This window comes from Lepidochelys kempii, chromosome 25 (genome assembly GCF_965140285.1).
Source record: "Lepidochelys kempii isolate rLepKem1 chromosome 25, rLepKem1.hap1, whole genome shotgun sequence".
Lineage (NCBI taxonomy): Eukaryota > Metazoa > Chordata > Testudines > Cheloniidae > Lepidochelys > Lepidochelys kempii.
The window spans coordinates 11,246,797-11,262,883 of NC_136404.1; the positions used below are offsets into that span (position 1 = coordinate 11,246,797).

The 16,087-nt window shown below is 43.8% G+C and overlaps 1 protein-coding gene across 5 annotated transcripts in view; it reads right to left on the minus strand.

The window, feature by feature from the left end:
- Positions 1-16,087, minus strand: part of SH3GL1 (SH3 domain containing GRB2 like 1, endophilin A2) — a 59,798-nt gene that overhangs the window by 27,323 nt on the left and 16,388 nt on the right. The gene's annotated exons all lie outside the window — the stretch shown is intronic.

Genomic DNA, 16,087 nt, shown 5'->3' on the forward strand with positions numbered 1-16,087 from the left:
TCTATAGGTTGAGAATTTCAATTGCATGTTTATCTTTTATTTTAGTAACTGCTCTGACTTTTTGCCTATCTTTTATAATCAATAAACTTAATCTAGTGTTTATCCTTACCAGTGAGTTTGACTGAAATGGTTGGTAGATCTGCTCAGGTTACAATGACTGGTGTTTCAGAGTAACAGCCGTGTTACGAGCAGGACAGTGGGGTGGGAGGAGGTATTGTTTCATATTCTCTGTGTGTATATAAAGTCTGCTGCAGTTTCCATGGTATGCATCCGATGAAGTGAGCTGTAGCTCACGAAAGCTCATGCTCAAATAAATTGGTTAGTCTCTAAGGTGCCACAAGTACTCCTTTTCTTTTTAATGACTGGTGTATGTCCACTTTCCATTGATGAAGTGGTGAACCAATGAATAAACTTGCATTGCTCAAGAAAGGATCTTGAGCAGTGCAAGTCAGTGTATTCCGGTGGTTCAAGGCTGGGAGCCGGGGGAGGGGGCGGGGGTTGGAAGGGATTTGGCTGGTGCCTTTCTCTGTGCGATTCATCAATGGCTCTGGGAGCATTCATGCAATCTAGCTGGGTGTGGGGCTCCACATGCATTTGTACTGAGTGGTACAAACCCTGGAGGGGTTTACTGCTTGCCACCCCCAGTAAGGCATTGTGAGAGACAATCCAGAATGGTGAGTAAAAGGGGTGCAGTGATCCCACAGTCCCAGGTTGCACCCCGGGGATCCGGTCACAGTAAGTCTTTCGGGGTAAGTCACCAAGAGAACACAGAACTGAAGGAAGTTATTGGGTGGCACTGAGTGAATTGGTCTGATGAAAGATCAGCATATGTATGACAAAATTTCCACCAATCATTACCCACTTTTTTAAAGGTGCACAAAGTTATGAGCATTATTTGTGCACAATAAGAGATAAGTAACTACTACAGAACTTATGAGTAAGTGGAGAGGAAAGAAGAAAAACATAATTCTAAGACTAGTTTTAGTGAGGAATTGCCCATGGGATCCCCTGTGCTTGGGGACTTTGCACAGCTAGAGCATCTTAGACCTGTCTGCAATTCACAGATCAAAAAAATTAAATTTGTATAGCAGTAATGCCTAGAGGCATCATTGTGCTGGCCATTGTACATAGACCTCATAAGAGAGCGCTCTTGCCCGGAAGAGCTTTCAATCTAAACAGACAAATGGTTGAAGGAGAAATGTCTTGCCTATGGTCACACAACTGGCTGGTGGTAAAGCTACAAAACAGAACCCAAGTCTCCTGACGCCCAGTTTATGACAAACACTAAATCAGGGCTCCCAACCACACGAGCTTGACGGTCCATCCAGTCACTTCATTTTTTGAAGAGGTGGGTACGTAAACCTGTAAAATTTGGGAGTCGCTGTACTAGATCTCTCTGCCTTTCAGACCTCACTTCAGAAGGAAGGGAACAATGAAGAGGAATTGAGGAGATAGCGAATAGTGCTAGAAAATCTAGCCTGATCTCTCCATAGCATATTTGCAGCTTATTCATTACATCATTCCTGTTAGTACTTGTGGCACCTTAGAGACTAACCAATTTATTTGAGCATGAGCTTTCGTGAGCTACAGCTCACTTCATCGGATGCAAGGCACTGCATTTACAAATAAATTGGTTAGTCTCTAAGGTGTCACAAGTACTCCTTTTCTTTTTGCAAAGACAGACTAACACGGCTGTTACTCTGAAACCTATCTTATTTATGCTGCCATTGAGTAGCTATGGACCCTGCAACTTCACCATTTACCTTGGTTGTCTATTCCACTGCCAAACTGCTCATATTAGGAATTCTGCCCTATTATCGAGCCTAAACTTTTCCTTCCTTAGCTTCATGCAATTGCTTTTTACACTGCCTTCATCTGAGTGTAGGAATAATTCCATTCATTTTTATCTATTTGAGCACTGGTAACGTTCTTGTGCAAACTCATGTGGAGACTAATATCATAAGTACCTTTGGACAAATGCGTTACGGAAACATGTCTAGAAATCATAAAAATACTACTCTATTCCACACACTCCCTTCGCATTTCAAACACATCTGTGGCAGTTCTTAATGCCCCTCCTAACACTGGTTCACCAGAACTGGTGCTTTGATTTACAGGGAGAAGAGCAGCAAACCAGACATCAATGAAGGGGTTCTTCAATGGACGTTAAGGTTACAGAAGAAATGTCTTAAAGAGGGAAAAAGACTGGGTCCTGGTCTACTCCTGAAGATAAGACTGACCTAGCTACATCACTGTGGAAAATTCTGCACCCTGTGCAATGTAGTTAGATCGACCTAACCCACACTGTAGATGCAGCTACATTGATGGAAGAACTCTGCTGACCTAGCTACTACCTCTTGGAGAGGGGGATTAACGACACTGATGGGAAAACCCCTTTGTTGCTCTAGGAAGAGTCTACACCTCAGTGCTAGAGAGGAACCATAGTGGTGCTGCTGTAGCATAGACATACCCCTAATGAAGTTGTCTAACCATAAAGGAACTTCCCAATGGAGGTGCTGTCAGTGTGCTAAAAGGACTTTCATGATCAGTAGGACAAAAGTGAATTGTAGAATCACCTACAAGAGAAACTGAATCCCAGCCAATTCATCCCCACCCAGCCGATGGGCTCAAAAAGTGATCAAGATCTAAGTCCTTACTATGAACTAAGGTCTGGTTTACACTATAGAGTTAGGTCGGCGTATGCTGCCTTTCATCCACCTAACTATGGAAGTGTCTATGCTAAAATTTCGCTCCTGCCGACATGACTGCCCCGCTACACCAACTTAACTCCACCTCCACGAGAGGCAGAGTCAACGTTGATGGAGTTAGGTCAACAGAGTGAGCGTAGACACTGCGCTGCTTACATCAACCGTTCTTGGCTTTCAGAAGCTGTCCCCCAGTGCCTTCACACTGGCAGCACAATCGGTACAAGCGCTCCTGGTGAGGATGCACACCGTCGACACAAGGAGCAAAGTGTAGACACGTACAAGTGATGTAATAACTCTGGTGGCTGTATGCCGGTATAAGTTAGGTTGCCCTAATTTTGTAGTGTAGACATGCAGCTAGTTAAGCAGCCATCAGGACACATACTTGTAGTGAAGCCAAAGCTGGGCACGAGCGGGTCTGTAAGCTATGGCCCTGCCACTGCAGCTTTCCCATTCTGTCAGAGGGTTAATAATTTACTGTTTAAAACAGTCAAACTATGAAAGCCGAGTTTTGACCCCTTCTTATGTAGCTGATATCCCCCTAAGAGATAACTGCCGAAGGCCTTGCTTCTGCAGAGATGTGGCATTCAGCAAAAGCGGTCTGAGCTGATTAATTATGGATGCGCTATTACATTACAGAAATAAATAGCCACTCAGTCACTGAACAAATCAGAAGACCCACCTCTGCCTCTCCCAAAACACACACAATCCTTTCCCTGCTCACTGGCTACCACCCTATGCACAAGAAGCCTTTCCGAGAACGTCTCATGCTTGTCAACGTATCCATGTTTTCCAAGCTACCCTTTCAACAAGAAAAAAAAAAAAAAAAGAAAAACACAACACAGTTCCCCCTCTTTTTAGGAAAGGGGAAAAAAAAAACTGACAATTTGGCCTGGTCTTGGCTAAAGTCTAAGTGCACCGTACTGTGTTAGGGGGGAAAAGTGCAATTGTGCTTTAAAAACTGACTCATATTGAAGAAAAAAATAATTTCAACATCCATTTTCATTTCAAGTCTCTACCCCTATTTTCTCTTGACATGTTAAGCCTCGGTTAGCAACAAGGATTTGCACAATACATATTTTTAACTATTTATCCTCATCTCCCATGTGCTGCATATAACACAAGACAGCCCTTGCCTCAAATTTCTTATCTAATGTATAAAAATTAGGGCTGTCAAATGATTAAAAATTGCGATTAATCATGCTCTTAAACAATAGAATACTATTAATTTTTAATATTTTGGATGTTTTCTACATTTTCACATATTAATTTCAATTACAACACAGAATACAAAGTGTACAGTGCTCACTTTATATTTATTTTTGATTACAAATATTTGCACTGTAAAAAACAAAAACTTATTTTTCCAACTCATCTCATACAAGTACTGTTGTGCAATCTCTATCATGAAAGTTGAATTTACAAATGTAGAATTATGTACAAAAAACTGCATTCAAAAATAAAACACTGTAAAACTGTAGAGTCTACAAGGCCACTCGGTCCTACTTCTTGGTCAGCCAATCACTCAGACAAACAAGCTTGGTTACAATTTGCAGGAGATAATGCTGCCTGCTTCTTGTTTACAATGTCACCTGAAAGTGAGAACAGGCGTTCTCATGGCACTGTTGTAGCTGGCATTGCAAGATATTTATGTGCCGGATGCACTAAAGATTCATATGTCCCTTCATGCTTCAGCCACCATTCCAGAGGACATGCTTCCATCCTGGTGATGGGCTCTGCTTGACAACGATCCAAAATGGTGCAGACCGACGCATGTTCATTTTCATTATCTGAGTCAGATGCCACCAGCAGAAGGTGGATTTTCTTTTTTGGTGGTTTGGGTTCTGTAGTTTCCGCATCAGAGTATTGCTCTTTTAAGACTTCTAAGAGCATGCTCCACACCTCGTCCCTCTCAGATTTTGGACACCACTTAAGATTCTTAAACCTTGGGTTAAGTGCTGTAGCTATTTTTAGAAATCTCACATTGGTACCTTCTTTGCGTTTTGTGAAATCTGCAGTGGAAGTGTTCTTAAAACAAACATATGCTGGATCATCATCCGAGACTGCGAGAACATGAAATATATGCAGAATGCGGGTAAACAGAGCAAGAAACATACAATTTGCCCCCCCAAGGAGTAGAGTCACAAATTTGATGCATTTTTTTTAAAAACGAGCAACATCAGCATGGAAGCATGTCCTCTGGAATGGTGGCTGAAGCATGAAGGGGCATACGAATGTTTAGCTCATCTGGCACGTAAATACCTTGCAACGCCGGCTACAAAAGTGCCATGCGAATGCCTGTTCTCACTTTCAGATGACATTGTAAATAAGAAGCAGGCAGCAGTATCTCCCGTCAATGTAAACAAACTTGTTAGTCTGAGCAACTGGCAGAATAAGAAATAGGACTGAGTGGACTTGTTGGCTCTAAAGTTTTACACTGCTTTTTTTGGTTACATAATTGCACTCCAAAACAAATCTGCATTTGCAAGTTACACTTTCACAATAAAGAGATTGCACTTCAGTACTTGTATCAGGTGAATTCAAAAATACTGTTTTGTTTTATCATTTTTACAGTACATATATTTAATAAAAAATATAAAGTGAGCACTAGAATCAGAATATCAGGGTTGGAAGGGACCTCAGGAGGTCATCTAGTCCAACCCCCTGCTCAAAAGCAGGACCCATACCCAATTAAATCATCCCAGCCAGGGCTTTGTCAAGCCTGACCTTAACTTCTAAGGAAGGAGATTCCACCACCTCCCTAGGCAATGCATTCCAGTGTTTCACCACCCTCCTAGTGAAAAAGTTTTTCCTAATATCCAACCTAAACCTCCCCCACTGCAACTTGAGACCATTACTCCTTGTCCTGTCCTCTTCCACCACTGAGAATTGTCTAGAACCATCCTTTCTGGAACTACCTCTCAGGTAGTTGAAAGCAGCTATCAAATCCCCCCTCATTCTTCTCTTCTGCAGACTAAACAATCCCAGGTCCCTCAGCCTCTCCTCATAACTCATGTGTTCCAGACCCCTAATCATTTTTGTTGCCCTTCGCTGGACTCTCTCCAATTTATCCACATCCTTCTTGTAGTGTGGGGCCCAAAACTGGACACAGTACTCCAGATGAGGCCTCACCAATGTCGAATAGAGGGGGACGATCACGTCCCTCGATCTGCTCGCTATGCCCCTACTTATACAGCCCAAAATGCCATTGGCCTTCTTGGCAACAAGGGCACCCTGCTGGCTCATATCCAGCTTCTCGTCCACTGTCACCCCTAGGTCCTTTTCCGCAGAACTGCTGCCTAGCCATTCGGTCCCTAGTCTGTAGCTGTGCATTGGGTTCTTCCGTCCTAAGTGCAGGACCCTGCACTTATCCTTATTGAACCTCATCAGATTTCTTTTGGCCCAATCCTCCAATTTGTCTAGGTCCCTCTGTATCCTATCCCTGCCCTCCAGCATATCTACCACTCCTCCCAGTTTAGTATCATCCGCAAATTTGCTGAGAGTGCAATCCACACCATCCTCCAGATCATTTATGAAGATATTGAACAAAACCAGCCCCAGGACTGACCCCTGGGGCACTCCACTTGACACTGGGCTGCCAACTAGACATGGAGCCATTGATCACTACCCGTTGAGCCCGACAATCTAGCCAACTTTCTACCCACCTTATAGTGCATTCATCCAGCCCATACTTCCTTAACTTGCTGACAAGAATACTGTGGGAGACAGTGTCAAAAGCTTTGCTAAAGTCAAGATACAATACATCCACTGCTTTCCCTTCATCCACAGAACCAGTAATCTCATCATAGAAGGCGATTAGATTAGTCAGGCATGACCTTCCCTTGGTAAATCCATGCTGACTGTTCCTGATCACTTTCCTCTCATGTAAGTGCTTCAGGATTGATTCTTTGAGGACCTGCTCCATGATTTTTCCAGGGACTGAAGTGAGGCTTACTGGCCTGTAGTTCCCAAGATCCTCCTTCTTCCCTTTTTTAAAGATTGGCACTACATTAGCCTTTTTCCAGTCATCCGGGACTTCCCCCATTCGCCACGAGTTTTCAAAGATAATGGCCAATGGCTCTGCAATCACAGCCGCCAGTTCCTTTAGCACTCTCGGATGCAACTCATCCGGCCCCATGGACTTGTGCACATCCAGTTTTTCTAAATAGTCCCTAACCACCTCTTTCTCCACAGAGGGCTGGCCATCTATTCCCCATGTTGTGATGCCCAGCACAGCAGTCTGGGGGCTGACCTTGTTCGTGAAGACAGAGGCAAAAAAAGCATTGAGTACATTAGCTTTTTCCACATCCTCCGTCACTAGGTTGCCTCCCTCATTCATTAAGGGGCCCACACTTTCCTTGGCTTTCTTCTTGTTGCCAACATACCTGAAGAAACCCTTCTTGTTACTCTTAACATCTCTCGCTAGCTGCAGCTCCAGGTGCTATTTGGCCCTCCTAATTTCATTCCTACATGCCCGAGCAATATTTTTATACTCTTCCCTGGTCATATGTCCAACCTTCCACTTCTTGTAAGCTTCTTTTTTATGCTTAAGATCTGCTAGGATTTCACCGTTAAGCCAAGCTGGTCGCCTGCCATACTTACTATTCTTTCGACACATCGGGATGGTTTGTCCCTGTAACCTCAACAGGGATTCCTTGAAATACAGCCAGCTCTCCTGGACTCCTTTCCCCTTTATGTTAGTCCCCCAGGGGATCCTACCCATCCGTTCCCTGAGGGAGTCGAAGTCTGCTTTCCTGAAGTCCAGGGTCCGTATCCTGCTGCTTACCTTTCTTCCCTGTGTCAGGATCCTGAACTCAACCAACTCATGGTCACTGCCTCCCAGATTCCCATCCACTTTTGCTTCCCCTACTAATTCTTCCCGGTTTGTGAGCAGCAGGTCAAGAAAAGCTCCCCCCCTAGTTGGCTCCTCTAGCACTTGCACCAGGAAATTGTCCCCTTCACTTTCCAAAAACTTCCTGGATTGTCTATGCACCGCTGTACTGCTCTCCCAGCAGATATCAGGAAAATTAAAGTCACCCATGAGAACCAGGGCATGCGATTTAGTAGCTTCCGCTGTGCACTTCGTAAACGTCAATTGGTATTCTATTATTATAAGAGTGATTAATCGCTATTAATTTGTTTGAGTTAATCACGTGAGTTAACGAAGATTGATAGCCCTAGTAAAAATTACTAGTGAAGATAAGTGCATAAGAAAATAGAGAAGTAACAGGTTTCCACTACTCACCCAACACAACCACTAGAACTTAAGTTATTGGGACCCATTAACTTACGATAAAAAATTTATTTAATGCAACTAATGTCAACTAAGTCACACTTACTTACACTAGGGAAGTTTGGCCCCTAATACTGAAATCTTTGCATCCCATATATTAAAGGCAAGAGGCTGCGGAGTGGCAAACATGACAACCTGTACTGCAGGATGAAGTGGGAGAAGGAGCTGGACTCTGGGAGGGACGGAGGACTCAGATGAGCAACTGCGGTAAGAGCCAAGGGAACATACAATAGAATTTACATTTGCCAGAAGTTCTGTATCTGTACACACACACACACACACACACCCCTACCTTAGAGGGGCATGTTAAACACTAGAGATCGAAAAGCACTAAGACTAGGATGACAAAGAAAGCAAAAAATGTATTACAGTTGACACAACACCCAGCAGTGCATAAGTGCCGAGTTCAACACGCATGAATTCATGGGATACAGAGATGGGCAGAAAAAGAACCTTTTAGAACCTATAAAGATTTCCCTCTGAAGAGAGACTGAGGTCAGGTCCACATCAGGAACACTGTGCAAGAGAAGCAAGTGCTAAGTTTTCCTTTGCCATACTCTAATACCTTCCGCAAGGCAGATGTATTTAGTCAGATACGGCAAGCGAGACAGCTACATAGATGAGGATCCTTATATGGATCAGCAGGACCTAGATCACAGAATCACAGAAGTGCAGGTCAGTTGGTCATCTAGCCCAGTCCCTTGCACTCCAGGTAGATCTAAGTAATAGCTAACCATTCCTGACAAGTGTATGTCTAACCTGTTCCTAAAAACCTCCATTGATGGAGATTCCACAACCTCCCTTAACGATTTGTTCCAGTGCTTAACTACCCTGGCAATTAGGAAGTTTTTCCGAATGTCCAATCTAAACCTTCCTTGCTGCAATTTAAGACCATTGCTTCTTGTTCTCTCCTCAGAGGTTAACAAGAACAATTTTTCAACAACCTTTTCACTTGAAAACTGTTATCATGCCCCTCTCGGTCTTCTCTTCTCCAGACTAAACAAACCCAATTTTTTCAATCCTTCCTCATAGGTCACGCTTTCTAGACCTTTCATCATTTTTGTTGCTCTCCTCTGGACTTTCTCCAATTTGTTCACATCTTTCCTGAAACGTGGTGCCCAGAACTGGACACAACACTCCAGTTGAAAGAAGAGGAGTACTTGTGGCACCTTAGAGACTAACCAATTTATTTGAGCACGAGCTCTCGTGAGCTACAGCTCACTTCATCGGATGCATACCGTGGAAACTGCAGCAGACTTTATATACACACACAGATCGATCTCTGTGTGTATATAAAGTCTGCTGCAGTTTCCACGGTATGCATCCGATGAAGTGAGCTGTAGCTCACGAAAGCTCGTGCTCAAATAAATTGGTTAGTCTCTAAGGTGCCACAAGTACTCCTTTTCTTTTTGCGAATACAGACTAACAGGGCTGCTGCTCTGAAACCTGTCAATACTCCAGTTGAGGCCTTATCAGTGTGAAGTAGAGTAGAAAAATTACTCCTCGTATCTTGCTTACAACACTCCTGCTAATACATCCCAGAACGATGTTAGTCAGCGATCACACCTCATCAAACCTCTTACCGACACAGCTGTGCTGGCAAAAGTCCGCAGTATGAATCTGGCCCAAGACGGCATTTTAGAGGAGACAAATAATAAGATTACCAAGATCACCTGCATTAAAAGTACAGAGAAAGTTGTGACTTCCTGTTTAACAACTCTTGCAATACAAGGCCAGTCAATGAAACTGAGGTTTTTTGTTTTTTTTTAATTGGTAAGAATTTATGCAAACACATTTAACCTGTGGTTCTCATTTGCCACAAATACTGAGATCAAGTGTTTAACAGGATTCAGAACAGGAGTATACATTTACGTCTACAGTTGCATTAGGCAGAATATTACATTTATAAGGCGTATGAATCCTTGTGCTTCATGGCATAAGTCAAACACTAAATGATGGAAGATAGGAAGAAACTTACCCAAGTTTTTCCATAATTGGACATGGGGTTTATTGCACCTTCCTTTGATGCATTTGGTACTGGCCAGTGTTGCAGAGAGATGGACAGATGGACCACTGATTTAACCCAGAACAACAACTATATTCCTGTACCAATGAAATAGCAATTTCACCAGGATTTTTCCTAGCCAGTGAAAGTGGGCTGCAAAAATGAGTGGAATAATACAGTAGAACAGCAAAATCCTGCAAGAGCAAAGCCAGTGCCCACTTTTCCTTTGCCATACTCTAACCTGCTAGGCAGATGTAGTCAGTCAGATACGGCAAGTGAGACAGCCACACAGATGAAGATTCTCATATGGCTCAGCAGAGCCCATATACACCTTTTGCCATAATGGCAATACCCCACATAAAGCATATATTCTAAACGGAGGCATTTGCCTTCATCTATACTAGAGCGCATGATAAGATTTACCCTCCTTACAAGGAGGAAGAGTTGGGGCTTAATCAACTATGGCCCGATTTTTCAACGGTGCTGAGAATTCACAATTCCCAATGATTTTGACAGGAGTTATGGGTGCTCAGCACCACTAAAAAAAAAATCTGACCCCTAACATTTGTACGGCACTTTGTACTGCAATGGTGTATTTCATCCAAGGACTTCAATGTATCACTCCAATTCTTGAAGTGCTACATACTAATTAAAGTCACTGTTTTCCTCTTGCCCCTCATGCCAGATACTAATGAGATTTTAATGACAGACTGAGTACAGTGGCAGTTTCCAGAGATTCACTAATTTCTGTGGCATAAGCAACATTTGTAATTCCTTACCATGAAATGTAATAAATACTGAGGTACAAGCTATGTACAGAGCATACTTGGCTAATACAGAAGAAATAAATACTTCTAGAGAATGTGACTTCAACCAGTGTTATGGGGTGAGAGCCTGGAAATTAGGAATGCCAAGAGAGAAATTTAGAGCTGAGAAGTAGGCAGGAGATTAAGCATGGATTTGCAACACTATATAGCCAGCTCAGGTTTGGGCTGTATATACAGAGGCTTCATGTCATACAGCAGGTAGGTTATAGATCCACTCTAATGCAACTAACTGAATACTGCATTCAGTTCTGGACATCAACAAAAAAACCAAAAAAACAGTGGGGAGAGCTCATGGAAGAGCAAAAAAAAAACCAAAACAAGGTCTCTTCCTTCACTAGTTTCTATTCTTCCAGGAGCATTCCAACATGCCGCAGCATCAGGGTATGGCACCTTGTGTCACACCTCTAGCCTTCACAGCAGGACGTCCCAAGACTCATCCCAATGTTATTTTGCCTAGGTAAAGCTCATCTTTGCTAACCATCAAGAGAACTTTGCTAACATAATTTTCATAACGGTTTAAATGCCGACAAATGCTGCAGATGCTCGGTAGATCATTTTTATTTTTAAGGGCCTATCTGGATTTTAATGTACGCGCAAATGCAGTTCAATTGCCTTGCTGCTACAGTCAGAGGTACATTCCAAATCCTGAGTCCAACCGATAACGGGTACTTAAATGTAACTGTCCCCTGCAGGCACAAACAAGAGTCATCCCTTAGCATTTTACTTTTCTCTGATTCACAGAGGAGCTTTATAAGTGAGAATAATCCCAATATCTGGTACTCCAGGTTTGTGCCAGATCAATCTCAAAAATTCCCAACAACACATGTACACAGATGTGTGTCTGGGACAAAAGAGGTTGTGGGTGTTTTGTTTTTAAATGCTTCCCCCCTATAGCAGTTTCAATGTGGTTAAGATCAGAAACCTGTTTATGTGGAAAAAAGGCACCTTCTTACTAAAGAGATCTGTTCTGTGGGTGTATATTCAGAGTGATATCTGCACACGCTGATAAAGGTAACTTTTTTGTTTGTTTGTTTTGTTAAAGTACTGCTCGCCCTAGAGTCAACAGAACTTTGGAGGATGAGCTGGACTCTATTCTGACTTCATCAATTGAATGCTTAATAAGTTTTCATTGCTGGGGATGATGCCTGAGCTAGCAAGAAGCCTGCTTGACTTTCAGATCCAAGTGAGAATTCTGAAGGGTTGTTATAGTTAGAAAAAGCGCCTTTAAAACTTGTTAACAGAGCAAACTTGACCTTGTAGCCACCGAACGATAAGACTGCATCCGGGGGGGGGGGGGTGTCCATGTTTAAGTCACTTTTCAGAACAGCACACTAAATATTAGTGACACTATCAGGTGTTATTATCTGGTAGTTAGTATGCAATAAGAGGATTCTGAAATACCCAGTGGCTGCAAGTTTTATTAATAAGATAGCAGCAGCAAAGCTAATTAAACAAGTCACACAATGAAAGGCCTTCTTTGGAAGAGACAGTGGCACGGTTCTTAATGACCATGTTGATTTTCATGCAGTATTACTGCAACAGGGTTGAGACATCTGGGCTACTGGGATTCATAACAGACTGTATCAACATAAACATTGCTACATCTGGCTGCTGAGTTCCAAATCTGTGCATATCAGCCTAAGAGGTATAGAACTTGTGTGCGCCCTCACTCTCTCTGGCAGGATGGTTACCATTTCTACAACCTGAGACACAATGATCAGTTAACACAATACTGAGATAAACACACACCGTTACTGGACTGGATCCAGGAACAACTTGTTGATCCTCTCTCTAGCTTAGGGATCCGTCACTGCTCAGTCCCTGCCCACAGAGCGCATCCATTTCCTGTCAACAGCAATCCCTTTCTGAAAGTGATGGGGTTGCAGTTTAACAGGATGGGAAAAGGAAATCAGACATGGAGAAAGGATGCTTTTTCTAACCACAAAGAGAGGCCATGACAGGGTCAAAACCTGAAGAAGTTACAGGCATGTGTCACACAAGCCTGTTCGAGAGAGAAGCTGGAGGTGCCCTACAGGGAATTTCTAGGGCTTCCCAAGAGCCTACATAGAATCATAGAATATCAGGGTTGGAGGGGACCTCAGGAGGTCATCTAGTCCAACCCCCTGCTCAAAAGCAGGACCCATACCCAATTAAATCATCCCAGCCAGGGCTTTGTCAAGCCTGACCTTAAAAACTTCTAAGGAAGGAGATTCCACCACCTCCCTAGGCAATGCATTCCAGTGTTTCACCACCCTCCTAGTGAAAAAGTTTTTCCTAATATCCAGCCTAAACCTCCCCCACTGCAACTTGAGACCATTACTCCTTGTCCTGTCCTCTTCCACCACTGAGAATAGTCTAGAACCATCTTCTCTGGAACCACCTCTCAGGTAGTTAAAAGCAGCTATCAAATCCCCCCTCATTCTTCTCTTCTGCAGACTAAACAATCCCAGGTCCCTCAGCCTCTCCTCATAACTCATGTGTTCCAGACCCCTAATCATTTTTGTTGCCCTTCGCTGGACTCTCTCCAATTTATCCACATCCTTCTTGTAGTGTGGGGCCCAAAACTGGATACAGTACTCCAGATGGGGCCTCACCAATGTCGAATAGAGGGGGACGATCACTTCCCTCGATCTGCCCTACTTATACATCCCAAAATGCCATTGGCCTTCTTGGCAACAAGGACACACTGCTGGCTCATATCCAGCTTCTCGTCCACTGTCACCCCTAGGTCCTTTTCCGCAGAACTGCTGCCTAGCCATTCGGTCCCTAATCTGTAGCTGTGCATTGGGTTCTTCCGTCCTAAGTGCAGGACCCTGCACTTATCCTTATTGAACCTCATCAGATTTCTTTTGGCCCAATCCTCCAATTTGTCTAGGTCCCTCTGTATCCTATCCCTGCCCTCCAGCATATCTACCACTCCTCCCAGTTTAGTATCATCCGCAAGTATACATCCTTCTCTGTCACAACTGAGCACAGATCTAACTCACCCCTGCCCAGCTGGAGCAGCCTGACTCATGATTTTGAGACAAGATTTCTGCATATGCAGTGAGAAATGTGATTTGGCAGATAGCAGATAATATATTAAATTACGCATATTCACAGGGTAAAGGTGGAGTCACTCATCACATGTTAGGCTCCGATCCCAGGACTTGCCTATGTCCCTATGTTAATGATTTACTGTAGATAGCAGGACAGACCACGTCAGAGCTAGTGCACGGAAGTCTTCTTGTGAAACAACTCAGCAGTGCCCCCAAAGCTGAACTTCTGCACAAGCAAACCTCCGTGGATGCCGTCTGGTGAGCCTCAGGTTGGTTTGGTCGCTGCTCTTTGCCAAAAATTTGGCAGCATATTTGGGACAGATAAGGAACCACTAGAAGTGTCTGAGAGAGGCAGCAGGACACTTCCCCAAGTCGGCCTGCAGCAGATTCTCACACTGGATGGGCACCCTCTCCTGTCCTGTCCCATAGCAAATCCCCAATGAGTTTCATAGAGGCATAGATACTACTTCTTTGGAAATGCCACGTATCAGAGGAGTGCACTATTTTCATCTGTGCATGGCACTTCATGGGCCCCTACTGCAGAACCTCTGCAGAGTAGCGCAGGATACATGGCCTCAGCAAAGGGGTGAGATCACTGGAAAAGCCGGGGAGGGTGTTCGTTAAGGAGCAGGCTCCCCCACTCAAAACATACCCGCACTATGGCTACAGCCCAGAACTCAAAGCCCCACATTTCTGCTACTTTGACACCAGAATGGGATTTATGGGGGAACCTTTTCCTTTGGCCTAACGTGCACTTTCCCCCAAAAGAGCTTGCAGCCTTCCCAGGAAGGATATCAAGAAACAGCAAGCTGGTGAAATCCACAATTGTGCCTTGAATCTATACAAGTGTTTCAGCAATTCCTCAGAGAGGGTTACCTAGTTGGTTCCAACCACTGCAGAAAGGAAGACGACCTTCTGTGATGAGGTTGGCAGCTCCTCCAGAATTGCTACCTGTTTGATGGAGGTGTGATGGGGCAGCAAGCCCGCACAAAGGCATTAACGTATACAGAATAAGGGAGAGAAACGAGGACGTGCTATAGAAATGAATCTGTTTTTACAACCTGGCCTGCCTGATCTCATCCTTACTTTGCTCCCTCCCTGGGGGAAAGTGTTGGTGGGGAGAGATGGGAGGAAACATTTCCTTTCTCTGCATTCAGGAACCTATCCCCCACCACCTTCCTGTTTCCTGACACTTTCGATAGTTCACTGACACTCACCCATGACCTACTGATCTTTTATAAAAGAAGGACAGTTTCCAACTTTAACACATTTAAATAGAAACAAATAGGGGAGAGTGATGCGGCCCAGTCAGCGAAATTAGATCAGGACTAGGAGCCAGAAGTCCTAGGCTTGGATCTGCCACTTTGGCTTTGAACGAGCTGCGTCCTGGATTTCCTCATCTGTAGGGCCCTATCAAATTCACAGCGGTGAAAAATGCATCACAGATCATGAAATCTGCCCTTCCCTGTGAAATATGGCTACTGTAGGGGGTTGCAGTACTGCCACCCTTACTTCTGCACTGCCTTCAGAGATGGGCAGGTGTTGGTGGGGTGTCCAGCTCTGAGAGCAGTGCAGAACTAAGGATGGCAACCCCCCTACAAAAGCCTTGCAACCCTTCCCTTCTGGATCAAGACCCCCACGGTTACAACACCCTGAAATTTCTGATTTAAACACCTGAGACCATCAAATTTAAGATTTTTAAAGTCCTATGACTATGACATTTACCCAAAATGAACCATGAATTTGGTAGGGTCCTACTCATCTGTAAAATGAGGATAATACTTTCCTCACTCATAGATGAGGTGTTGAACTGGGCTGTGGGTACTGAACTTGTACTTCTCTCCACTGCCACCTTTGTGATCAAGAATCTCAGCTTTCATTCAAAAGAAATCTACCAAGCCTTTACGGTTGCAAAGGAAACATTTAAAACATGAAGAGATTGCAACCAATGCAGCAGCATCTGCCCAAGTTTGCAGGCAGGCTGAAACCATAGCTCAGAGAGGTGGGGCCATAAATGCTGATCTATGATAATAGAAACAGTGTTATTTTAACTACTTCATTGCTGACAAAGGATGCAAGAAAGGAGAGGGCCAATTGCATGGGCAATAATATTAAGATACAGTGTGAGCGACGTCTCTTTTTAGGTGGCTGCAATGGCAAATGTTTGTATAAGTGCTAAGTATTATTACCTAGGATAGAATGGTAAATTCATTGCCAGC